General features: G+C 38.3%; 1 pseudogene; it reads left to right on the forward strand.

Annotated features, from left to right (window-relative positions):
• Positions 1-236: 236 nt before the first annotated feature.
• Positions 237-26,703, forward strand: part of LOC139021543 (histone chaperone ASF1B-like) — a 31,781-nt pseudogene continuing 5,314 nt past the window's right edge.

Consider the following 26,703-nt stretch of genomic DNA (forward strand, 5'->3'; position numbering starts at 1 on the left):
CTCGTCTACTGATGGGCATTTTGGATGTTTCTAGATCTTGGCTATGGTAAATATCGCTGCATAGAATCTTTATGTGTCTCTAAGAGGTTAAAACAATCAATCATTCAGGGTTAAGCTAAACTTAACAACTGTTGAGAATAATTACTTAAGAAGTGCATTAGGATGGATTGTGTGTGGGAAAAGAGAAGTGGAGAGTAGAAAAGGAATAGAGATTGTGCAATGCAGCCTTGGAAAAGATGCAGAACCATGGCCCAAAGGCCAGCCAGACATTGGAGACTTGTGCTCAGGTGAGTGTCAGAGGACCGACTGAGCCAGGTCAGCATATATTGCTGAGGTCCAATGGGTCATGGGGCGATGTTCATGGCAGAACATGTTCATGGTGGAGTCCCTGTGTGCATGGAGAACCTCCAGGTGTGGGCTGCGCTAATAAGGCTAAATTAAGCTTTTCCAAAATAACCTCTTTTTTCATGTCAAGTATTCAATGTACTTTGTATTTTGAACTATAAAGTGCCTGGGTGTCAGGTCCAAAAAACAAAATTACTATAACTAAATGCTAAAAACATGAGGTCAAAAAAAATACTCTAAGGAATCATTATACCCATACCCCTACCCAAACTTCCTTGTCAAATCATCTGACACTCTCAATCTCAGAAAGTCTGTTCTGCATCACTGGATGGGCTGGTTTCTTCTCTTGACCTCCTCCAGCCATATTTGATAAGGAAGGTAGTTATGGAATCAACTTAAGGGAAGCATAAAAGAAGCTCTGAAGACATTTCTCTTTTGGCTCTAAAAATACTTTCCATTAAATCTGTACATTTCCCCAAATCATATTGCCTCTCTCCCTTCTTCCCTGTCAAAGCCACCCTTTATCAACAGACCCACTTGCTTGGGAACTGGCAGCTGAAACTAGAAATGCATGAGATTCTAAGCCCCATTAGCTGGAGCAGCCAGACATTTAATAATATCTGTCATTTTAACTTTGTTCTCTGGTTCTCAGCATGTCTGACTTAAGAAAAAAAAGGTGGAATGGAATTTTAAAATAGACAAGCATGATGTATTGTACAGACATACTGTGCAAGTGCACCTGGTTTGATGTCTCCTGTAAAATTTCAGTTAACTTTGGAAAGTCGGACCTAAAATATATCCCAGGAATGTGCCATTTAACAAAGAATTTGAAAGTATAAAGACTTTAATTGATTTTTCAGTTTGGTTTGTACTACTTAATCTTATATAATAAAAACCCAGAGACGGAAACGGTGGAATGACCAGAGACCAGGGCGATCAGGCAGGTAGGCAAGTGGTTAGGGGCCATCAGGCAGGCAGGCAGAGTAGTTAGGGGCAATGAGGCAGGCAGACAGAGGCTGTTAGGCACAATCAGACAGGCAGGCGAGTGGTTAGGGGCAATCAGGCAGTCAGCCAGAGGTGGTTAGGGGTGATCAGGCAGGCAGGCAGAGTGGTTAGGGGCAATGAGGCAGCCAGGAAAGTGGTTAGGGCAGGGGTGTGCAAACTTTTTGACTCCAGGGCCACAATGGGTTCTTAAACTGGACCAGAGGGCAGGAACAAAAGCATGGATGGAGTGTTTGTGTGAACTAATATAAATTCAAAGTAAACATCATTACATAAAAGGGTACGGTCTTTTTTTTTTTTTTTTAGTTTTATTCACTTCAAACGGGCCGGATCCCGCCCGCGGGCCGTAGTTTGCCCACGGCTGGGTTAGGGGCAATGAGGCAGCCAGCCACAGGTGGTTAGGGGCTATCAGGTAGGCAGGCGAGTGGTTAGGGGTGATCAAGCAGGCAGGCAGAGTGGTTAGGGGCAATCAGGCAGGTAGGCGAGTAGTTAGGGGCAATCAGACAGGCAGGCAGTGTGGTTAGGGGCAATCAGGCAGGCAAGTGAGCAATTAGGAACCAGATGTCCCGGATTGTGATAGGGATGTCCAACTGCCAGTTTAGGCCTGATCCATAGGGATCCCTGCAGGATCGGGTCTAAACCGGCAGTCAGACATCCCTCAAAAGGTCCCAGATTGCAAGAGGGTGCAGGCCGGGCTGAGGGACGCCCCCCCCTCCATGAACGAATTTTGTGCACTGAGCCTCTAGTCTTTAATAAGAAAATGATATTTATTAACTATGAATTTTAAAAATGTTGAATAAAAATACAGAACAACAAAGTAAAAAGTATAGAAAGTAAAATAAACAGCAATTTGTCTATTGTCTAAGAAAGTAGTGTGAATATTTCAAATTCATGTCTTTAAAATCATATAATATATGAATTATGAACACCTAAATTTTATGTAAAATTAGTATATAATGAATTGCAAAATATGTCATTGTTGAAATGTAAGTTGGTTTCACTATTTTTAAAAGCTATTTAGGAATACTTAAAACTAGAAATGTACCATATCCACTATTATCACTACCAAAAACCATTTATAAGAAAATAATCAAAGATGTTCATAGAGAATTAATATTTAATAATAACATTTATAATAACAAATAATTTATAAATATTTTTAAAATACCAGTTAAAATAGAATGATTATGTTTTATAAATATATAAACAAAACAGTGGATGTGCACCAAGTTTAATGGTAAACTTTTATAAATATTTAAAAAATCCCAAGGTAAAATAGTATGATTATATTTTGCAAACACATAAACATATGCACATACACTAAAACATTGGAAATGTACAAAAGGTTAAGAGTTTTCATGACTAGGTGGTAAAATTGCAGGTTTCTCATTTTCTATTATGTTTTTCAGTATTTTAATAAGCATAAACAAAATCTATAATTAAAAAATAATGTAAAACAAAACCATAACCACATAGGTGATGAAAAGGCATTTGAAATGGTTTTAAAGATAATATATTCCTTAATTAGGTGGTTGACACTTGATTATTTGTTTTTATGATGATGATGATGGTTTTTATGATTACATGTATTACATAAAGTACTTGAAGCAATTTATAATATTTTTGGGAAAAGTCATTTCATGAGAAACTCATCACTCTTCTTATTTAAAATTAAGCCATCTGCAAAAATAGTAGAAAATGCATATGTCCTTAAAAGTAATATTATAATTAATATACTAAGTATTACTTTTGAAATATTAAATATTGTTTGAAAGTATCCTATATAATAAAATGCTAATATGCAAATCGACCAAAAGGCAGAATGACCAGTTGCTATGATCCGCACTGACCACCAGGGAGCAGACACTCAACACATGAGCTGCCCCCTGGTGGTCAGTGTGCTCCCACACCTTATACATTTGTTGCTCATTTGTTTTTATGTTTTTATTATAGAAAATTCCCATTGTATACAAAATTAGCCATACTAGTGTAATTAACCTCCAACTACCCAACATCCAGTTTTACAATTTCAACTTATGGCTAGTTTTGTTTTCCCTATACCCCTAACTACTTATCCCCCTACAAAATTATTTTAAAGCAAATTCCAGATATCATATTTTATCTGTACTTATTTCAGTAAAAAATAAGAATTCTGTTTTTAGCATACCGTTAGACCATTATTCAACTAAAAACAAAAGACAATATTTTTATACCATCAGATATCTAGTCAATTTGTCCGATGGATTTATGTCTTAAATTTTAACAGTTTGAATCAAAATATAAATAATCTATATGTGCTTCTCTCCAATACTTCTCATTCTCTTGCAATTTTAGAAACATTTCTGTAGAGATTGTAAAGTGATTGTATCATCAAAGTGTGAATTGATATGCTCCTCTGCCTTCGTGTTTCCTCTAAATAATATTTGGGTAGAAAGGTTTGACCAGATGCAATGTCAATATTTTTGAGAGAGTAAAAATACTTACAGAATGTATTTCTCCATTAAAGCATACATAATGTCTAGTTCTCGCTTATTTTGTGATACTAGTAGCCATTGAGAAACAATGCTTAGATCCACTAATAATTTATTAAGTGTGGCAAAATGGGGATAACCCAATTTTATTACTTTTCTTCATGCATTGCCTGGGATGCTTCTATAAAGAACCTCCCCACTTTCATTTGGTTATTTACTGGTATATTATGAATTTAAGCATGTAGACAAAATTTTCATTCTTTCCCATTAATTTCCTGTGTTTCAAAATAATAATTTGGTTCATTAGGATTCCCCCAAACTGGCCAATTTATTTTTAGCTTACATTTTATAACATTACTTTTTAAACTCTAATGGATTTGGGTCCATATTTCTTAATATAAATCAATACATAAATTTCTCATTTCATGTCCTGCTTTTTAAAAAAATATGTTGTAATTAATTCTCCACCATTATTTATTGGATCAAGGTATAACTTTATAAAAGCTTCATCAAAGTAGATTTAGGCAATCTATCAATATTAAATATTTTCACAAGTTTTCAAGATTTAATTATTAAACATATGATGGGATAAAAATTATTTAATGCAAACCTCTTAAGTCACTTCTTACTTATTCATTTTTAAAGAATAACCAGAGAACAGTTTGTTTCTAAATCAAATGTTATAAGCAATTTATACCAAATGCAGTGTAAAATAATCAAATTTCCTTTAAGAAACTTTGTACCACTTTAAATTCTCAGGTGTAGGGGTAAGAAATTTCTTGTTTTCCAGTATATAATCAATGTATTATTTTTAATCAATGTTATGGTTAATACAAACATTGGTTACTCAACTAGCTATTTTTTCTGAGCTTTAACATTTCAGCTCTAATTGTGATTCCTTCCATAAATGTCTATCAACACTCATAATGGTAAATGTGTATATTCAAGTTGATACTAGGTAAATTTTAGGTCTTCCAGATACAATTCTGCACCCAATTTCAATGTGTGGTTGTTTTTCCCCACAACACCCAGCAGTTATTTAACACCAGTGAGGCATCTGCAATTCAACCCAATGCTGGGATCATCTGTTCGGTGATAACATCAGATTTTAGGTTAAGGGCTCAGTTCTATAAGACTGCCCTTCACTTTCAGATGTTAATTCCAAATCTAGGTTGTTACCTGTGCCTCTAACCAAGTGGCTATAAGTCAGAAGTTTTCACACACCCCTTCTTGGATTCAATTAGTTTGCTAGAGCAGCTCAGAGAATTCAGGAAACTGGCTTACTCACTAGATTACCACTTTATTACAAAGGATATTAAAGGATACGAATAAACAGCCAGATGAAAAGATACATAGGGCAAAGTATGGAAAAAAAAGATGTGGAGTTTTACAACCTCTTCCATGTCTCTCTCCCTGTATCTCCATGTGTTCACCAACCTTGAAGCTCTCAGAACTCTTTGGGGTTTTAATGGAGATTTTCTAATGTAAGCATAGTTGATTACATCATTGGTCATAGGTTATTGAACTCAATCTTCAGCCCCTCTCCTCTTCTAAGAGGTGAGGGTGGGAAGAGAGTGGGACTGAAAATTCCGCTGACAACCAAGATACCTTTATTGGTCTCATCACAGGAAATTTCAAAGTACTTAGAACCATGTGACTATAATAGGCATGAAGACCAAGCATATATTTCTTATTATAAATCACAGTATTACACCAGCCAAAAATGTGTTTATGCCACATCATGACATGGCTTCCTGCAGAAATGCTCTGTGTTTCTTTATAAGTCTTGCCAATGAGAGGTAGCTATGGAAGAACTGTCATGTAACCCCTGGACCAGGTATAAGTGGAGAACAATAATAATAGAATGTTATTAATTAGAGTGAATATAACTAGCTAGTTTAAGCCATTATGTACTTATTTCTCTAAAGTGTGTAATGGTGTATGACTTTTCCTAGATCTCTGTCTACATACGTTTCATAATATGAGGTTCTGGCATGGCTCACTACAGTTGTGTTCGTGATTAAGTCAGAAGCTGGATAAATCCATTGGTGCTGACACAGTGCTCAAAGCCTGCAAGGAGATAAGAACTTGGGCAGATTGACTCTTTTTACATATTCTAAAGCCCTGGGAAGCAGTCACTCTACACATTTTATCAGTTATTGACCCAGTAAAGAGGAGAGGGCAGGATCGGATTGGATACTTAAAGAATGTTTAATAAAAATCTTGTTAGCAAACCTGTCAGAGTTTTAGGGAAGCCAGTAAGAAATGGTACGATATTCCAGGGTCAGTGACAGCAGGAACGTACCATCATTCCCTAAACCTGAGTAGGTTTCCTTTTCTCAGTAATATTACTTATTAATTCTGAAACTAATTTCTATATATTCTAGGATTGTGCAAATGAGTATATACTAAGAATAATGGCAGTCAGGTTGGAGAAGGGAATTAAACATATAGAAAGGGGAAGACTGAAATGAATGCTATAGTCTTAATTAGATGTGGAGTTGTCAGTATGAACTGGCAGACTTTCCTTGGGTATATTTGCTGATAGGGCCTAGATGCATCACAACAGCAATAAGCACCCCTGAATCACTAAGAGGAACCATATCTCCATGGAGAAATGACCAATTCTAGAGCTGGGGCACTAGTCACAGAAGAGGAATCTAGAATGTTGTGTTGAGCCTCAGAGTAAGGAGGGACGTGTCAAGAGGACACTAGAGCTTGAAGGACCCTCAAAAGCCAAGATACTAAAAATACAACTTGAAAATAAATACGATGGTAGCAGATTACAACCCTATTGAATAAAATTAGAAGGCTTGATCTACACTGATGTAAATGATGAATAAATAAATATATGAGGGAAAGGAAAAAGGAAGAAATGACCCAGAAGGAAGGAAGCCGGAGGCCACACATAGCTCAGCAGCACTCTCTTCCACCCATCCAGTCTCCTGCTGGGCTGCCCATTGATGTAGCCTTACCAAAACCAGCAGTCATGGCAACATATTTGATGCAATCTATGCAGGTCAGATTCCCGGGAACTGGGGAGCAGGATGACAAAATGGTCTGTTGACTCACAGGAACAAAAAGAGACAATCTAGCAAACTCTTTTTGACCTGGTTGCCACAGAGAGTTTTCTAAAATAAGTATTTAGCCATTTTGTTTTCTTTTATTAAACATGTATTGCAAAAATAGAGTTTCATGAAAGTCAAAGCTTTTCACAACTTGGCCCTAACCTATCTTTTTTTTTTTTTTTTTTAGCTTTTCTACTTTTTAAGCTACTCTGACTTATTTTCCCTCATAAATTAAGCTCCAATCTTATCAGACTATGTGATGCTTTTGAAGCCACTCACCACTGTGACTTTACTTACCTATGCTTCTTGCATGGAACACTCTTTGCTTACTTATTTCTCATAAAATTTCCTACTATTTCTCTTGTTGCTTTTTTTAATTATCACCTGAGGACATGCTTTTATTTATTTTAGAGTGAAAGGAAGAGAGAAGAAGAGAGAGAGAAAAACATCAATGTGAGAGTGAAATTGATCTGTTGCCTACTGCACACACCCCTCCCAGGATTCAAACCCACAACCGGGCTTGTGCCCTGACCAGGGATCAAACTGTGACCTTTCAGTGTCTGGGACAATGCTCAACCAACTGAGCCACACCAGCCAGGGTGCAATTTCCTACTATTTCTTAATAGCATAGGTCAATTATAACCTCACTTCTCTCTCCCCACCATCATTAGACAGAGCGAAGTTCTCACTGACTTTCATTAGGCAAAGCTAATTGATGAGGTATTTGTGCTTCAATAACACTAATTCAACAATCAATTAGCACATACCCTGTGGTGTTTTATTTATATACTGAGACCTTTCTATTTCCGCCCTGTTGCTGATATATGGTTCAGGCACTCTACAAGCAGTTGTTGAGGTGAATATATGATGTCTCAAGCTATACAGAAATTTGATTTTCACATTGTTCTTCATGCATTTAGTTATAGGGCTTAAAGTATAAATTCCTCAGATCATCCAGCAGGAAATCACCATGCAGCTAATTCAAACAGACCAAAAACTCTTTTATTTATTTAGAACACAATATTTTCTTTCAACAAAACATTCCACTTCTAAAGAATATTGAAAAAAGTACTAAGACACCTCAGGATATTAGGACTATCTTGCATTTATATAACTAACATTGAAAATTAGATATATGTAATTACATATATTATATATACTGGTATATTATATATATAATTATATATATATATAAAATTGGTTTGGATTATGGCATGCTGTCATATAGGAGAGATGACAGGCTTTTATGTCTTCCCTTTATAAATAAAGAAATAAAGAAGCAGAAAGGTTAAACCACTTGCTTAAAGCCAGATATCAAGCAATGAGGCAGGGCAGAGTGTTTATGGGGGATACTACTTTTTTTAAAGAAGTTTATGAAAACAAAAGAGAAAATGTTAATAAAGAGACAGACTTTCCTGGCAAGGGTCTTGGGTAAAAAGGCAAACTTCCTGAATTTAAAATAGGAATATCTACATTAAACCCCCTCTCCTCCTCCCTAGAGAAGCATCAGCAAAGATTGCCAATTCTGCCTGTGAAAACGCAGGACCATCTCCTGTGGACATGGCTTCTTCCCTTTGTACAGGTCAGGAGTCAATGACCCTTTTCTGTAGAGGAAGCGCCATTCTCCTTGCCTGATGAACCAATGCATGTCCTAATGGGAGTGATCTGCTTTTCCCTGGCAGACCAGCTCTGGCTGGGGAAACGTGTTGCTGCCAATGTTATGCACAAGAGATATTGTTCCTCTTAGGGATCGAATTGGAGCTTTGTATCTGCTAACTCCTCAGTGATCGCTACTGCAAAGTCTTTTATGTTGGCAACTTTTGTTGTAGGCAACAAAGAATCTCAAGTTGGTTCAAAGAGTAGGGAGTTCATTGTACATATCTACATGAAAGAGGTGACTTGCATGGAAATTTAAGAGCAGATACTTTGCAGGAGGAATCTGAACACCTGGAACTGGAAGGAGAGTCTAGACTTGGGGTAGTTACAGGCACCTCAGTTGCAGGAGTAGTCAGGGGGTTTCTATAGAACTAAATGGCCATGAACATGAACATAGTAATATTTTGTATGTGTCTGTTTCTTTCCAGTTATTAACTCACATGTTTTTTAATTTAAATTCTCAAGACAGTCAAACCTGCTAAAATTTAATATAAATATGAGTCATCTGAGAGTCTTGGTAAAATGCAGGTTGATTTAAGAAGTCTTGGATAGAGCCTGAGATCTTGCATTTCTAACAAGCTACCAAGTGATACCAAAGACACTTCTCCATAGATTATGGTTTGGGTGGCAAGGTAGCGTTTCCTACCAGGTCACACAAGTAGGTGTATTAGGCCAGTTAAAAGGCTTGGCCTGGCCAGTGTTGCTCAATGGTTGGGTATAAACCTATGAACCAGGAGGTCACTGTTCAATTCCTGGCCAGGGCACATGTGCAGGTTTCAGTCTTGATCCCCAATAGGGGGCATGCAGGAGACAACCGATAGAGAATTCTCTCTCATCATTGTCGTTTCTATCTCTCTCTCTCTCTCCCTCCCTCTTTTTGAAATAAATAAAAACATGTTTAGAAAAATAATAAAAGATTGATTATTCATAGGTCATGTGCCTATCACTTGTCCATTACTTGGAGACAGGGTTTGCGGACAAGTTTCTTTGTTTCCTTATTTTTGTTAATCCTCTCCTGAGGATTTTTTTCCCATTGATTTTTAGAGCAAGTGGAAGGGAGGAGGAGAGACAGGGAGAGAGAAACATTGATGTGAGAGAGACACATCACATCAATTGGTCGCCTCCCCAACAGACCCTGATGGGCCAGCGATCTATCCTGCAACTGAGGCACGTGCCCTTGACTGGAATGGAACCTGAAACCTGTGGGCCAAAGCTCTAACCACTGAGAAAAACTGGCTAGGTCAGGGGATAGGTTACTTATAGTGCCAAATATATAGGGGCTGTGAGATGGTAAGTTTACCAAAGAAGGGGCTAGGATTGGACTGACACTCTATAAGCCTCCTATAAGCAGTTCCTTTCCATTAAGAACTGGTTTTAGTTTAGTATCTTTGTTTGATCATAAGTATCATCACGGAAGATCAAAAGAGAGTCAGACATGCAGAACATCCTACTCACTATATTACCTCTTGCTTTAATGTTAAGGTATGCAAAAATAACCTCATTTTCCTATAGCCAACTGTAGAGTGGAGAAGTGTACTCATCAGTAATTCCTCTAAAAATGAGTCACTTTTAAAAGCTACAATCTCGGTAATTAATGTGTTACCAAAAACTGTGGTCACAAAACTTTTTTCCTACATCTTTTAAAAAATCTAGAATCTTGGATTTCTAATAGAAATTCTCCATCCTCAACTGGAGTGATCATCCTGGAAAACACACTTCATCTGACCACAGTCATTGGTAATTCACCTCCACCATAAAGACCAAGCTCTTCCACTCCAGGTTCTTCAGAATCTGATCTCTCCTTCTCTTTCTGTGTCATCTCCCACCACTTCTGCCACATGTCATCCCTCTGTCATAACCGATTATTTGTCTTTATCTTTCTCAGATAACCTCCCAGACCCTGTGATTTTTCTCTAGCTCTGTCTATAATTTGCTTTCTTATATATTTACAGTTTATATTTCTACTCATCCACTGATTATTTACCCATAATTAATTATAACATGTTCTGCTCCAACAGCTATCAAAAGATACCCTAAAAAATAACACTTAGCTCAGTACTACATTTATGTATTTGTGTAATATAAATTATTTTAACTATTGTATCTCCATAGCTGAGCATAGTACTCGCTAGCCATTCTGAATATTTATTAAATGAGTAAATGAAGAGAATGAAGGAATCACTTGGTCTGTAGGGGCAGAGCTGGAAGTGCAGTGGTTGGAGGATTCCTAGTAAAAGTCGGGGAGGGAAGAAACAGGCAGATAACAAGAGGCAAGCCACAAATCCGCCACACTGTGCACCCAGTGAGGGGACACACAGGTGTTTCTGCCATCCGCTTCTCGCTTGACTCCGTGCTGTGTCTGTTTGCATCCAGCAAGTTAGCATGATATTTAAAACCCGAGTCCACAGCTGCTGGAATAAATATTTATTTCTAAATGAAACTACTCTTTTTTGTTCATAATTCAGGATTCTGGTGCTGCAACCGCAGTTGAATTGAAAATCAACACCAAAATGTGGCTCATCAAAATGGCACGGAAAGTAAATCAAATATCAGATGAAGCCAAGTCCTCATTCTCCTCTCTGATTACATTTCCTTGAAGATAAAATATGTAATCTATGCTAGAGCTATGGAACCCAGAGGCTGTAACCACCGACCAGCCTATGGCAACAGGTGAGGTGTGTTCATCTTAGCCCTCCGTAGTGTTTGCTGGAAAACAGTTGTGCTCAAAAGGCCATTTGGCTGAATTTTGTTGACTGATATTCCAGAGAATTTTTTTTTTTTTCAGAAGTAGCTCAGTGCTCTTCTGGCTTCTCAGGCCGTCCTTGATTTTATATAAGTGATTACAGTTGAAAGCATCTGGCCCGGAGATCCTTATCTCTATGTGCTTCCCTTTCACACCAGAGGGTGTGATGTGAATGCATCTACTATGTAACATGCAGTTTATTATAAAGAATGATCTAATCTCATCAGCTCAAAGAAATGGTAATAGACATTATGAGTGAATTTCAGGACATGAGAGAAAGAGCAGGGAGAGGAAGAGAGAGAAAAGGAGAGGAAAATGGAGTATGTGTGTGAGTTTCCGTTTGGGTGGTCTGTGTTTATTTCAATAGAACCATCTCCCCTCTCCAACAACAAAAATAAAAACAACGATAAACAAACAAACAAAAATAGATGAAAAGAAAGAGAAAGTCAAGGGAGAGGGAGAGGAGATGTGCCCAAGGGGACACACACCACCTCAGTCTGTGCTGTCCTCCCAGGTGGGTAGAGTGGCTGGCCTGGCAGCCAGGGGCAGCTACCTCTCCTGGTGGCTCCTGGCAGCCTTTCACAGCTGAAACTCCATGGCTGGTATAGAGACAATGTTTTTGAAGGCCCTGGAAATGCTAGATACCCACTATGTGGACGCACTGAGAGGCCTCCCACTCATGCAGCCCTCCGGCCCTGGGAGCTGTGTGCCTCCGCAGCACGTCTGTTTCCTTCAGCTTCACTGGCAGCGGTTTGCATGGAGACCATGCAGATACCCCGATAGACTGTGGGGAGCTTGTGGTTGTCATGCTCCATGTAAAGTATGGCGAGCACCACCGGGCCTTCCAGATTCTTTCCTCATCGCCGGTGCCGCCCACCATGTGAAGTTTGAGTGTCTTCACTGGGTCTCTGCTTTCAGTTCACTCAGGCTCCTGCTAAACCTGAAGCACAGATGTCTCTATTGACCTGGATTTGAACTTGCTGAAGCAGTTTGCAGTGGCCCTCTGCTGGCCTGGCTATTGTCAGAGGGAGAGGCAGGGTCTTCCCAGAGGACAAGTTCGGCTGGTCTTGCACTTGCTGTTGTGGAAGGAATGTCCTGCCTGGGGCTCCACCATTGCTGCTGGTGTGTGGATGGAGGAGGAAGCACAGAGACGTGCTGCGGGCCTCTCCACGGCCGTCTGCGGTGCCTGTCCACACCCTGTCATGGGTTTCTGCTGCGAGGGTGAGGCTCCAGGACCTGCAGCTGAGCAGAGGCCACGGAAGCCCAGGCCCTAGCCGGCTGGAGTTCCTTGCTTTCTGGCTGTAGGCCTGGCTGGGCCTGGCCTTCTCTGAAACAGGAATTCCTGCTTTGTGTATGTAAATGTTCTTGGACAACTTGAACAACAAAATGACACATAACTGTTGAATTGATGAAGGAGAATAAGGGAAGCCTTGAAGCTCATGCATTCCTATGTCATGTATTTCATGCTAAGTTGCATAATTTAATTATTGCTGTTATTCTTGGGGGCGGAATTCAGAGGTGAGGAACAAGCATACAAGATAATATCATAAATAAATAGAAAACACAATATAATTAACATATTTATTATCTTGTAAGAGTCATTTAATACCATACAAGAGACAGACAGACAGAAATCTCTAAGCATATATGATTGGTAGCTGCTAATTGTGACTCAGTTTTCTATAGGGTTAAACTGTTGTCAGGGGATAACTTTTAGTCTCATCCCAGAAACTATTTCTGAGATATCCTGACATAAATCTATGTATTTATAGAAAAAATAAATATAAAACATAATGATATACAAAACATATACATATTATTTCTTTTAATCTATGGATATTGAGGTTATAGGTAATTTAATTTTTAATTTACATATTTTTTAATTTGCATCCAACATAAATTGTATCTGTTATTAAAAATAAAATTAGTCCTGGTGGTGTGGCTTGATTGGTTGGAGTGTTGTCCAGTACACCAAAGCATAGCTAGTTCACTTCCTGGTCAGGGCACATACCCAGTTTGTGGGTTTGATCAGGGCACATGCAGGAGGCCACCGATCAGTGTTTCTCTCTCGCATTGATGTTTCTCTCTCTCTTTCTCTCTGTCTCTCTCTGTCTCTCTCTCTCTCCCCCTTCTTCTCTCTAAAATTAATTTAAAATTTTAAAAATAAACACATAAAATTATAAATCACAATTATTACATATCCTTGTATTACAGAACATATTGCATTGTATACAATGCTTTGTGTTTCCCCAACTAGCTCATGAAGTCTTTGAACATAAATATGTAAAATTTTCCTTAAGTTTTCTCCTTCATTGCAAATTCTCAGACCACAAGACTTGACTTGGGAGTTCAACTGTGACTAAGAAAAAAATTGATTTTTGTTTATTTTTTTTAATCAAGTTGACCTGTGGTTGAAACATGGCTTCAAGGTTTGAACTGAGTGATCTTGGGCCAATAACTTGCCTTCATACTGATATTCTCATAAAAATTTAACATAATGATGCTTAAATCTTAGGTCCCTTCCCTTTTGTAATCTATAAGCCTGTTCCTCTGTACAATGTGGTCCATGGACCAGCCACCTCAGCAATACATGGTGCTTGTTGGCAAGTAGACTCTCAGCCCCATTCCTAAACTACTACATTGAGATTTGCATTTTAACAAGATCCAGGTGAATCACTGTACAAAGTATGTTGAGAAAAATGTATGCTCTAGTATGTGTTTTCAGAACATCATTGAGTCATCTAAGAAATTAAATACACAAATTTATCCTCATCCTGTGTAAGGCTCTCTTTTGCACACCGTTTCTTCCACTCTCGCTGCCCTCACCACAAACAATGATTTCTGATTTAGAAGCCTGGCACTGCTAATGAATTGAGAAAGCGAGCAGCCCAAGTAAATGTTGAAGTTGGCCCTCAATAGCTAAAGCCAAATTTTAAGAGATCCTTTCATAATATTGTTTCCTAAGAAAGAACTCAAGCCATATCTCTACACACCTTTAAGATGAAATGTTCTTCCACTCTTGATGAAAAAGATCCCAAAATTCAGACATTTAATACTATATTTAGTGTCAATTCATTCTCAAAGCCATATAACTTGAAGTACAGTGAAAACAAAGCCTAGAGATTTCAATAATTTTAATCCACTTCTGAAAGTTCTTAATTTCCTTTCATTTAATGTTATCCAATATTTTTAGGAGATTTGAGAATAGCATAATCATTCACCATTACTGGTGGTATAACTTGGTACAAGTATTTTTCAGTGGGGATTTTTATAGTCTATATCAAATTAAAACATACATATACTTTGAACTTGCACTTCCATTTCTATAAATCTAGTCAACATTAATGTTTATATGGACTCAAATGTGTACAAAATTATTATAAAAGCATTATTTATAATAATGGATAATATTTGCAATAATGAAACATGTGAGCTAAGGTGAGTGACCATCCATAGAGAGATGACAAATAATCTATAGTACATTCATACTTGCTTAATGGGTTCCCATCATTTTATCCATCCGGATACCTTTATCTTAGCAATATTATTTTAGGCTTCAATACTTCTGGAAACTACACCTAGCTCCTGCCCTCAGCTATGTGGTTCAAACTTGAAATTAGCATATTTGCAGTTATTCTGCCCCATAGGCCACTGTTGAATATTCCAGGTTTGGATAGCTAAACAAATATGTGACAGTCATAACTCCACAGTCACTTATGTACAGTTGATTGATCCAAATCAGGATAGATACCTAATAAAGTGGAATCAATTGAGTCATGCCACAGATTTTTAAAAATGGAACTGGGAATTGATGGGAGCCACATTTCCTTTCCTGTAGAGATACTTACTTTGCAATGAGAGAGGACAATCAAGGTGAAAATCTACAATAATCTGAAATAGGAAGAGTGTACAGATTTTGGGTTCCAATTCTATCCTTCTGATCCTATAGTTGATCACCCAATCCTTCCTTGGAATACATGAACCGGTAATTTCCCTTTTTACTGAAATAAATAAAATTGAGTTTCTATATTGATGATATATTAGTGAGGCAAAAGTCAGGTTTTATAACAATTGAATAATTTGGTATAATTTTTGTAAAATCTAAAAGCTTATTTTATGTAAATTATATATAAGACACCTCAAAGTGGGAAGAGTGACTTATCCTTGGAGTAGTAGGGAACAGGAGGAGGACATTCTTTTGCTTTTATGTTATATGCTTTTATATTGACTACACTCTATTAATTTTGTATTTGAAAAATATTTTTAAGCCCACAAACTAAACACTTCTAGAAAGACTACATAAAAAAGCAAGTGCTTTGCAACCACTCACTCTCCGATGTTCTATGCCAGTGCACCTGCATTGATTGGTCCCACAGTGAAGCCCGGAGAGAATGAGGATCGCTTCTGATAGCAAGCCAAAGAGGCACAACGACTTCCCAACTCACAAACGTCTAATTTATGAACACCTGTCACATAAAGAGAACGGCTGCTGGCCCCCGCTAACTTGCCAGGGGACAGTGTAGCAGTGTGGGACACGCTTGAGCTTTGCAGTCAGACGGCTAAGTTTTGAGTTTTGCCCCTCTACTTACTAGCTGTGGAGTACCCGGTGAGTTACGTAGCCTTCCTGCACCTTAGGTCCTCATCCAGAAAATGTTCTGACAGTGGTTCTTCACTCAGAAGATTGCTATAAAATTTAGTACAAACAATGCAGCACCAAGTCTGGCACACACTCTGCCTATACCAGTGTTGCCATTAGTGTTGTTAGAGGCAGCTGCCCACTGGGTGCTCACGATGGCACTGCATCACGGTGCTCTGTCCCTAATGGCAAGCCCGGTGTTTGTTACCAGGTACAGACAGCAGATCCCTTAGAATAATGATTGTCTTGTCACGGTGACAAATTTCAACTTGTTAGAATCAATTTCCTTAGAATTAATTATTGTCCCACAAATCTGCACATCATTTGATTGAAGTAGAGATACCCTTAAGTCTATTAAATTCATCACAATAAAGGCAGAGAGCGTGTTCCTTTTAAAAATGTGTAATATGTATTTTTTCACATAGACCAAATTCCTGAAATCTGATATCCCTCAGAGCCCATGGAGGGTTTCAGTGTGTATCCGCCATGCAGCAGGCCAGGAGGGACCTGTGTTGTAGGTTGCTATTGCTTGATATGGACCAAGTTTTGCTGTAGCTGTCTGTTAAATATGGCTTTGACTGTGTATTACTTGCATTGCTGGTATGAGGTATGTTCAGTTTATCTGCCATTTAAAATGTCCTAAAAATAATACATTATAACCAACAGTGAAACAGAATATATTGTGTATTCAGAAAGTTATAGAATAGACCAGCATGATATACATTAAAACACTATATCTAAAATAAAATTTTCATAAGAAAGCATTGTGTTGAAAGCTAACTACACTTCTTCCTTTGGACTCCATAAAATAATGGCACTGTACTAGATAGTAACTTAAATTCAAATAAATGTAGTAATTGACATCAAGAAATATGTGGTCCTCTTCATCCCTGGGGTTTCCCACTTCACCTTGGCTCGCAGTCGGCAAATGTAATATCTACTGACCACAACCCATGTGCCAGGACTACTGGTGGGTACTGATCACTTTCTACCAGAGGTCAGTCTGTCCTACTGCACTTTATCCAAAACAAAGACCTTTCTCTCACCAATATTTGCAGTGGCTGTAATTTTGCTTGTAATTCCTAGACTTTTATAGTCCTTATGAGTGAAAACATTTAGTGGTCAAGCTGAAGTCTGACTTTGATACAATGGCCTTTACAAGTGGATCCTGCCACTGAGGTAGAGGAGTTGATTCCTGAGAAACAGTATATTAATTATTTCTTATGCTACTTATTATGCATTAAAAATGTGCTACTTGCTATGAGTTAGATATAAGTGTCATCTGGTCCTCAGACATCTATTAAACTCACAATGTAGATGCAGGGCTAATATCAAGTCTCTAGAATGGAGGTGAGTACAGTCTGGGTATATAGGGTCAAGGAAAGCACAGAGAGAACTGGCCAGTGCTGCCCCAGCTGCTGACCCCGAGAGCGGGGAACACGGCAGGGCCACTCAGAGAGTTGCCATAGAATCTGGTTGTAATAAGAATCCAGACATGGAAATTAGGAAATGTCCCTCAAAGAGGGAAGTGACAGTTTTCAGGGGGAAGCAGAGAGATGGTCTCACTGGAAAATCCATTGTGATTAGAGAAAAAGCCAACAGTTCCCAAGAGATAAATCCCAAGTGAAAGCAGCTCCGAGAGCTGGAGCAGAGGCTCTGGCTTCCATCTACAGAAGGACTGCCCCGCCTCCTAAGTCAACGCCTCCTGAGCATCTGTCACTCAGGAATCACCATCAGCAGTGGAGACTCAGGTAATGAAGGGTCGGTGCATGGAGACCAAACCCACTGAAGGCACTGGTCTCAGGCCGCATCTCACTGAGTTCACTCCTGGACATAATCTCTTTGAATTAATTGTCAGATGCAACTAGAAAAGAGCAGAATATGAGACCCCAAAAGATGCCACTTCAGCAGGTAGCTCGTTTCGAACTGAAGACCATTAAGACTCCGTGGGCTCAGAGAAACTTCTGTCCCTGACTTAACTACCTAGAAGACCCTAACTCAGGGTCTTTTCCAGAATGGGAATTATTACCAGAGATACATTTCAGCTGAGTAACCCATCTGTTTGACTGGACAAACATCTAAATACCCAACATCTGCTCTTCTTCTGATGAATTACCCTCCTCTGCTTAAAACCCCAGGCCTTTATCCTATCCCTTAGCTCAGGATGTCATGTATACCTTATTTTACCTTTTTATCTCTGAATCTTTCATTTATTTGGGGTTTCTGACTTTCTCATGTATGTGGGTTTGATTTTCTCCTGTTAATCTGTCTCATGTTGATTTTATTATCAAACCAGCCTTTGTAGGATAAAGTAAAATTCTTCATCCCCTGCAGGACCAATGGTTGCTATTAAATGTTTCTCTTTATTTCTGCCCCATTCTAACTTTTTCCCTAGTGTTGTTTAGTTGAATTTCCAAAGTAAAATGAAACTTCACTATAACCCAATTAATGCTGAATTTCTAAACCAGAGCCCTCTGGACATCATGGGAAGATTCACTGCATATTTGTAGTACCACTGACAGTTTCATTCCCAGCCATATTGGGGATTAATGAGGTATTTATGGAGGAAACACTGAAACTTTTGACCATGCAGGGCATTATGTGTTTTAGGAAATATGATTTGCTTTAAAGAATTTATAACCAAGCTTTACAATTTCCCTCATATTAAAGTGAGTTCTTCATGTGTGATGTTACACTTGCAGAAGCTAATGTGAGCCTAAGGATTTCACATTCAGGTAAGTGGAAAAAAGGTTTCAAATTCTTAAATTGCCTGTTTTCCTGACCTTTCTGCCAGGAGTTTTTTTTCACACAAAAAATTTGTCTTTCTTCCTTTATATTTTTCTTTTTTCCCAACACTAAACAACAACAACAACAACAACAAAAGAGTATCTTTGACCTTGCATGTAATAAGTTTTCAAATGTTTAAATGTTATTGCTGATTAAACAAATAAATGCATATATGAATGAATGAATGAATGAATGAATGAAAATTCATTAAAAACTTGATTCTCTGACTTAATTAGAACTTATTCTTTTATTTGAAGCATCAAGGAACATAGTTACAGTGACACTGCTGTGGTCCATAGGTGGCATTTCTTTCCTTCATTTCTTTAAGACACGTAGTCACACTTCACCCCAAGCTTCCAGGACCCCCTCCTTCTGAAAAGCTTTGCTTCCGGAAAATTGAAGAGTCAGGCTACCCTCCTGAGTAGCCCGTCCTTCCCCCTTGTTTTACTGCCTTTTGAATATACATGACTTTGCAGCTTTCCGTAGAAAAAGAAGACTAAATCAATATCTCGTGCATGACTAAATCAATATCTCCCCTCTCTTTCCCCCACTCCCTTTTCCTGCCTCCCACACCCCCTTTCATCTTTCTCCTAATTCCTCAGTGTAGTACCTAATCCTGATTCTGACTTTTCAAGCATAGCCTCATTATTTCTTACTGATTCAATCACACACTTCTTCACAACTTGTTTCTGAATTCTACGAATGCCCTTTCAGCCTCCTAAATCTCTCTGCTACATTAAAACATGTATTGGCACAATATTCCGTGTTACAAGTGAACTTGCTTTTATGGCACTAAAGCATAGTGAATATTTGCCATTCACTTAGCTGCCTATTGTCATTTCGGTGTATTCACTTTCCTGGTGAGATGCCCAATGCCAAGGGAAGGGCAATGCCAGGGGAGAGCTGCTGGAGAGTTAATGTCCAACACACGCCGACTCCACTTTAGGTTTCAGCCACAGAGACCAGCAGTTGGGATAAACTGACATGTATTAAGTGTCCATCTTGTGATGTTAGACACACACAGTAAGATTTTTTATCACAACAACTCTATACTTTTGACACAATTATGCAATTGATATTAGGCCATGAAAGACGTCTTCCACAGATCTTACTCCTGGAAGCACAGGATGAGATCTAAAGCCTCCCCACTTACACTTTGTTTTGTTTTTGTTTAAGACAACTTTTGCCAAGCCCTGGGAAGTGTGGCTCAGCTGGTTGGAGCATTGTCCTGTGTACAGAAGGGTCAAGGTTCAAGTCCTACTCAAGCCTCATACCCAGGTTATGAGTTCGATCCCCAAATTGGGGCATAAGGAAGGCAACCCAAAGATGTTTCTCTCACATAGATGTTTTCCTCTCCCTCCCTTCTCTTCCCTCTCTCTTTGAAACCAATGATAATCATATTCTTGGGTGAGGATGAACAAAAATGCCAAATATACATACACCATTATCTAGTTCTAGAATTTTTTTCATGTCAAATGGAAAGCCTGTACTCACTTAGCAGTGACTTCCCATAGTGGGGTCCCTGTGAATATAATTAATGCCACTTTGAAATGATTAAAATGGAAAATTTTATGATTTTTTATCCTATCTAATAAAAGAGTAATATGCAAATTGACCATCATTCAACACACAAGATGGCCACCCCCATGTGGACACAAGATGGCCACCACAAAATGGCCAGCAGGGGAGGGCAGTTGGGGGCGACCGGGCTGGCAAGGAAGGGCAGTTAAGGGTGATCGGGCTCTCAGGAGAGGGCATTTGGGGGTAATCGAGGCAGCAGGTGAGCAGTTAGGCATTGATCAGGCTGGCAGGGGAGTGGTTAGGGGGTGATCAGGCTGGTAGGTGAGCAGTTGGGAGCCAGCAGTCCTGGATTGTGAGAGGGATGTCTGACTGCCCATTTAGGCCTGATCCCAGTGGGCAGTCGGACATCCCTTGAGGGGTCCCAGATTGGAGAGGGTGCAGGCTGGGCTGAGAGACACACACCCCTCCATGCATGAATTTTGTGCACCGGTCCTCTAGTTTTACTATAAAAATCATACACACACACATTTAAACAGTCTTCCACTTTCCACTTTTTCTTACAACTCCCCTTCCTTAAAAGTTATGTTAATAATTACAGAGTCCAGGATGAAATACCCACGCTGGTTTCATTAAGTTAAAAGATTGCACACTATTTTCCTTTTATTTTCTCCATTATGACTTTACCTGGTTAAATATAGATTTTATGGCACAGGGACAGAGATAGTATTGTCACTAATCAAAAGCTGCACTTCACAGGGGGATTGCAATGAGTTTTAAAATACTAAAGTTTTCTAATATAGGAATGGCATTCCTCAAAGAGGAATGTACCATTTTCACACAAAAAATTCCTGGTATGTATTTGGCCTGTTGGATATAAAATGAATCTTGGAGCTTTCACTTGAATTTCAACTTGACAAGACTTTGATAAGATGTTGATGACTTCCCAATCTCTTTTTCCAGTCCACGCCTCCATCCAGAGCACTAGCCCATATATCTAACGGCCTGGTAGACAGCACCTTGATAGCCACCAGACACCTGAAACTTAACTTGTCCAAAGCTGTACTCATTATTTTGCACTCTCAGACCTGCTGTTGTTTCTGTACATTTGATTTTGCTGAAGATATAACTATCTCCTCAGATGTCCAAACAAGACATCTAGGCATCATTCACAAATTGTCCTTCCCCACCCACATCTTATTAATCATCACGTTCTTTAGAGTCTATCACACTGTGTCTCGGGGCCTATTTAAAAGGATCAGCGGACACACACCTACACATGCATGCACAAGCAGAGCCTCCCGTTTTGATTGCTTCCTTTGACAGGTTCAGCTATCCATTTGCTCCAGTAAATTGATCTCGGTAGCCACAGAATCAGTCTTGGATCTCAGTCAAAAGAAAACCTGGAAAGTTAAATCACTGAAAGATAAAGACAACGGCACTACATCCCTGAAGCCTTTAGTACACATTTTCACTCTCTGATGTTTTCTGTTCTTGTTATGTCAATGAATATTTAAATGGCAGCAGCCAGTCCCAGGCTCTTTCTGCCTTATATGGGGCCTAGATAGATACCTTCCCCTCAACTCTCTTGCCAATGACCTCTTGGAAAAGCAATTGTAGACCATCCAGAGAAATTATTGTGAAGTAAAGATGTGTTTATCTGATATCTCATTAGCTTTTACCCATAGGCTAAAGAGCCATTTCCCTCCTTCTCATAGCTAAGCAGGATTCTCAGAAAATCCAGAATATTACACTATCAAAATCTTGCCTCTTACATTGCAAAGCCTGTGGTCTAGGTGTATTTGTAAGAATACACAATAATTTTTCCCAGACTTGTAAATCATTTTTGAGAACTTCTAATTTAAATTGAGCATGTAAAAAATAGCCTTTACTTCATTGTCTAATGAAAAAACATGAAATAAAAAGATTAATGAGAAATAGCATCTCAAGATTATCATTCAAAAATTTTGACATTTGTGAAAAGGCTTTCAATAACAATGGATAAATGAAAAAGAGTCCATAATCAATCCTTCAACTTCCTGCCTATCTCCATTTACTAGTGAAATACAAACCCAGATGTAATATCTTTATTCTTTTTTATAATTTTTAATATGCTTTTATTGTTTTGGGTTTTTTGCTTTTTTGTTTTGTTTTTTAGAGAGCAAGGGAAAGGGAGAGATAGAAAACATTGTTGAGAGAGAAACATGGATCAGCTGCCTCCCGCATGCCCCCTACTGGGGATTGAGCCCAAAACTCAGGCATGTGCTCTGATCAGGAATCAAACCGGTGACCTCTTGGTGCTTGGGATGACTCTTATCCACTAAGCCACACTGGCTCAGCTAATATGTTTATTCTTAAAGAACACTCCTTTTACCATGACACAGAGGCTTGACCTCTCCTTCAATGAAACTTCTGAAAATAATGGTTTCAGAAAACAAATTACTTACTTCAAAAATATTTAATCAAAAAAGAAGAGCCACAGAATCAAAGATGGCACAAGAAATAAATAATACATAAATAAAAGGACATGAAAAGAATACTTACCATAATAACAATAATAAAGCAGAAAATTTTAAAGTATTCCACCATGAGTTTTAAAAGTATCATAAAGCAATGAATACAAACAAGATAATATGAGTAAAGATCCATGAATTTAGGACAAGGTGATAAATTAGAACATAATGAAATATGTATATAAGAACTAGGAAAAGAAATGAGAGAACAATAAAAAACCACAGAAATAAAGGCAAATTGTCACTGATAACAGGAGAATACATATTTCTCAGTAAGGTCATAAAAGACAGGATTTAAAAATGCAAGTAAAATAAAGTGGATATAAATATGTGTTCCTAAAAGAATTTTGAGAAAAGAAAAGGTAAGGGAGAATAGAATTGTGCAAATTGTGTAACTAAGGAAAATATTTAGAATAAAATCTATTTTTAAAGATACTATTCAAGAAAACTTTCCAGAAACAAAGTCATAAAATAGAGACTAAACTTTATTCTGTGTGCCAGAAAAACTTGACATGATAGTCACCACAAATAAGTGCCCTCCAAAACTGAGGTCTGGGCAGGCAGATAAAGATGAGAGCAGAAAGGTGAATTTGGCTTCAGATTTCTCTATAACCATAATCAATGCCAGAGGACAAATGAACAATTAAAAAGTCTCAAGAAAAAAAATAGCCCTGACTCGATATTTATATACAGTCATTCACATATAAAGATAACAAGTAGCATGTTGGGAATGTGCAAATATTAGAAATATTATTACTTTTGGCCCTTTTTAAAGAAATCACTCCAGGATGTATTTTTGCTAACCAAGAAAATAAGAGGCAAAAAAATGTGTAGAGACCATTAATGTATTTAGTTATAGAATTAATGTTTTAGATGTAGAAATAATGTTTATAAAACAGAATAAAATGTTATACACATTGACAATGTAAATATAATAAAACTAACAAAGTTTTGGCCATTTGTTTTTCAAATTTTTATCTGTACTCTCTGTCTTCTCCTTCAGGGATTCCTAGAAAGCATAAATATTAGGACATTTGAAGCTGTGTTAATTAACTCATATTAACTTTATTTTAAATTTTGTTCTCATATTTTATTTTAAATGGTTATTATTGGCATTTTCCCCATTGATATGATTTCTGCTTTTAATTCCATTTATTCTATGTTCCTGAATCAGTTATATACATTACTGATATCTATGCCATAATCTTAGATGCAAATAATTAAACTTTTTGCATTTGTCTTAATTTAATATCAAATTAGTTTTCACTTTTTGGAGTATATATTGAGCCAATGGATTTTTGAGTCCTAGAGTGCCAAGATAATTCTTAGAAATCACCTATCAATTTACCTCACACGAATCTCTAGTTCAAGAGTTAACTACAACCGGGCCAGTGTGGCTCACTGGTCAAGCTTGTACCTATGAACCAGAAGGTCACGGTTCAATTCCCAGTCAGGGCACATGCCTGGGTTGTAGGCTTGATCCTTAATAAGGGGTGTTCAAGTGGCAGTTGATCAATGATTCTCTCTCATCATTGATGTTTCTATCTCTTCCTCTATGAATTTTTTAAAAATGAACTACATTTTATGTGCATGTGTGTGTGTGCATATTTATATTTATTCTATGCAATTTTTCACATGTAAACTCATAACAGTCAAGATAATGAATGGTTCTATCACTATAAGGATCTGTTGCATCGATCTCCCATAACTACACCTACAAGCCCCCCTCCCCTCTGTCTCTCAACCCTGGCAAACTTTAATATGTTTCATTTTAAAAACGTTTCCAATTCTCTATGTAAGGAGTTTAAAAGTCAACACTCCACTCTAATAACAAGTTAAAAGCTAGCCGACTGAAAATCCACCACTCTTGTAAGATCCATAAGAGAGGTAAGAACATGGGACAAACTGCTATCCCCCAAATTGGACAGATGGGTGAATAGAGGGAGTCATGACTACTAGAGCAGAGATTCATTAGCAGAAACTGCTGTGGGAAGAGTGTCAGGGCAGGCAAACCTGAACTGTAATTGACAAATTGCTGCAAGCTCAACGTGCACAACTCTGAATGTTAAAAACTCTAGGGGGACCCATTCATAGCGGGGCCTCTACAATATTTTAAGATTTACCTCCAGGAGCTTGACCAGATTCTTGCAGTAAATATCTGAGGAAAATCCTTTCCTTGTTCTGAGAGAACAGGAGAAATAAAGTATTTTGAAATACAGTCACATGCCACATAAGAATATTACGGTCCAGAACGAACCGCATATACAACTGTGGTCCCATGAGGCTACAATGAAGCTGAAAAAGTCCTATAGTCTAGTGTAGCCATGAAAACGGCATAGTGTAATGCATCACTTGTGTTAGTAGTGAGGCTGGTGCAAACAAACCAGCTGCATTACTAGTTGTATAAAAGTACAGCACATATAATTATGTACAGTACATAATACTTGATGATGATAATACATGACTAGGCCTTCTCATTCACTCATCACTCACTACTGACTCACCCAGCGAAACTTCCAGTCCTACAAGCTTCATTCATAGTAAGTAGCCTGCACAGGTGGACAATTTTTTTATCTTTTATACTATATATTTACTCTACATTTTCTATCCATATAATAAAAGCCTAAGTGACTGTTACAGCAGAACGACCAGAACGACCAATCGCTATGATGTTCACTTAGCACCGGGGACCAGACGGTCAGTGCAGGAGCTGCCCCCTGGTGGCCAGTGCGCTCCACAGAGGGAGCACCGCTTAGCCAGAAGCCAGGCTCATGGCTGGTGAGAGCGGTGGTGGTGGCAGGAGCCTCTCCTGCCTCCACGACAGTGCTAAGGAGCAGCAAGCTGGTGGGCAGTAAGAAGTGAGGGGTCCCAGAATGTAAGAGGGTGCAGGCCAGGCTGAGGGACAACCCCCCCCCCCCCCAGTGCACGATTTTCGTGCACCAGGCCTCTAGTATTTAGATATGTTTGGCTACACAAATACTTATCATTGCATGCAGTACTCAGTACAGTAACATGCTGTACAGTTTATATCCTAAGAACAATAGGCTATACCATATAGCCTAGCCACCTAGGTTAGTGAGTGCACTCTATGATGTAGCACAATGAGAAATATTGCTGAGCAATGCATTTCTCTGCACATATCCCTGTCATTAAGCAGAACATGACTGTACACCAGAGCACTCTGTTCTTCATAAATAGATCTGCCCTGAGAGGAAACTAGTTAACCAGAGCCTAACTGACCTGGAGAAGGGAAATACCCTACTTCAACCTACTCTTGCACAACTTTCCCAAATAAAAGAGGATAAAAAAAGCCTAAGAAACATTTGTAAAATTTACTGTCCAGAACATAAGCTCACTAAGAGACTAATATCTAATCATAAAACTATATACTTCCCCTGACACCTCACCACCACAATACTAAATGCCTACTTATAACAGTATTTTCCCCCATTACATCATGCCTGGTTGTCAAGAAACATCACCAGGTGTGCCAAAGGCAAAAAACACAAATTGAGGAGACAGAGCAAACATCAAAACAGACATGGCAGGGATGGTAGAATTATCAGAGTGGGAATTTAAAGTAACTACAATTAATATGCTAAGGGCACTAATGTAAAATATAGAGAGCATGCAAAAGCAGATGGATAAAATAAGAAAGAGATAGAAATATTAATAAAGAACCAAAAAGAATTCTAGAGATAAAATGCACTATAACATAAATAAATAATGCCTTTGATGAGCTTATTAGTAGACTGAACATGGCCCAAGAAAGATTCTCTGGACATATTTAATACTATAAACAATAATGACAAATTTTAAAAGAGATAGATTCTCTGAGCTAGAGGATATATCATCAGAATCCTTTAAACCCAAAGAGCAAAGAAAACAAAAACAAAAACACAGCAGAATATCTTAGAACTGTGGGACAACTACACATACATAACATGTGTGTAATGGGAACAAT

This window comes from Myotis yumanensis, unplaced genomic scaffold, assembly GCF_028538775.1.
Source record: "Myotis yumanensis isolate MYYU_CA2020_CCGP unplaced genomic scaffold, mMyoYum1.0.hap1 SCAF_13, whole genome shotgun sequence".
Taxonomy (NCBI): domain Eukaryota; kingdom Metazoa; phylum Chordata; class Mammalia; order Chiroptera; family Vespertilionidae; genus Myotis; species Myotis yumanensis.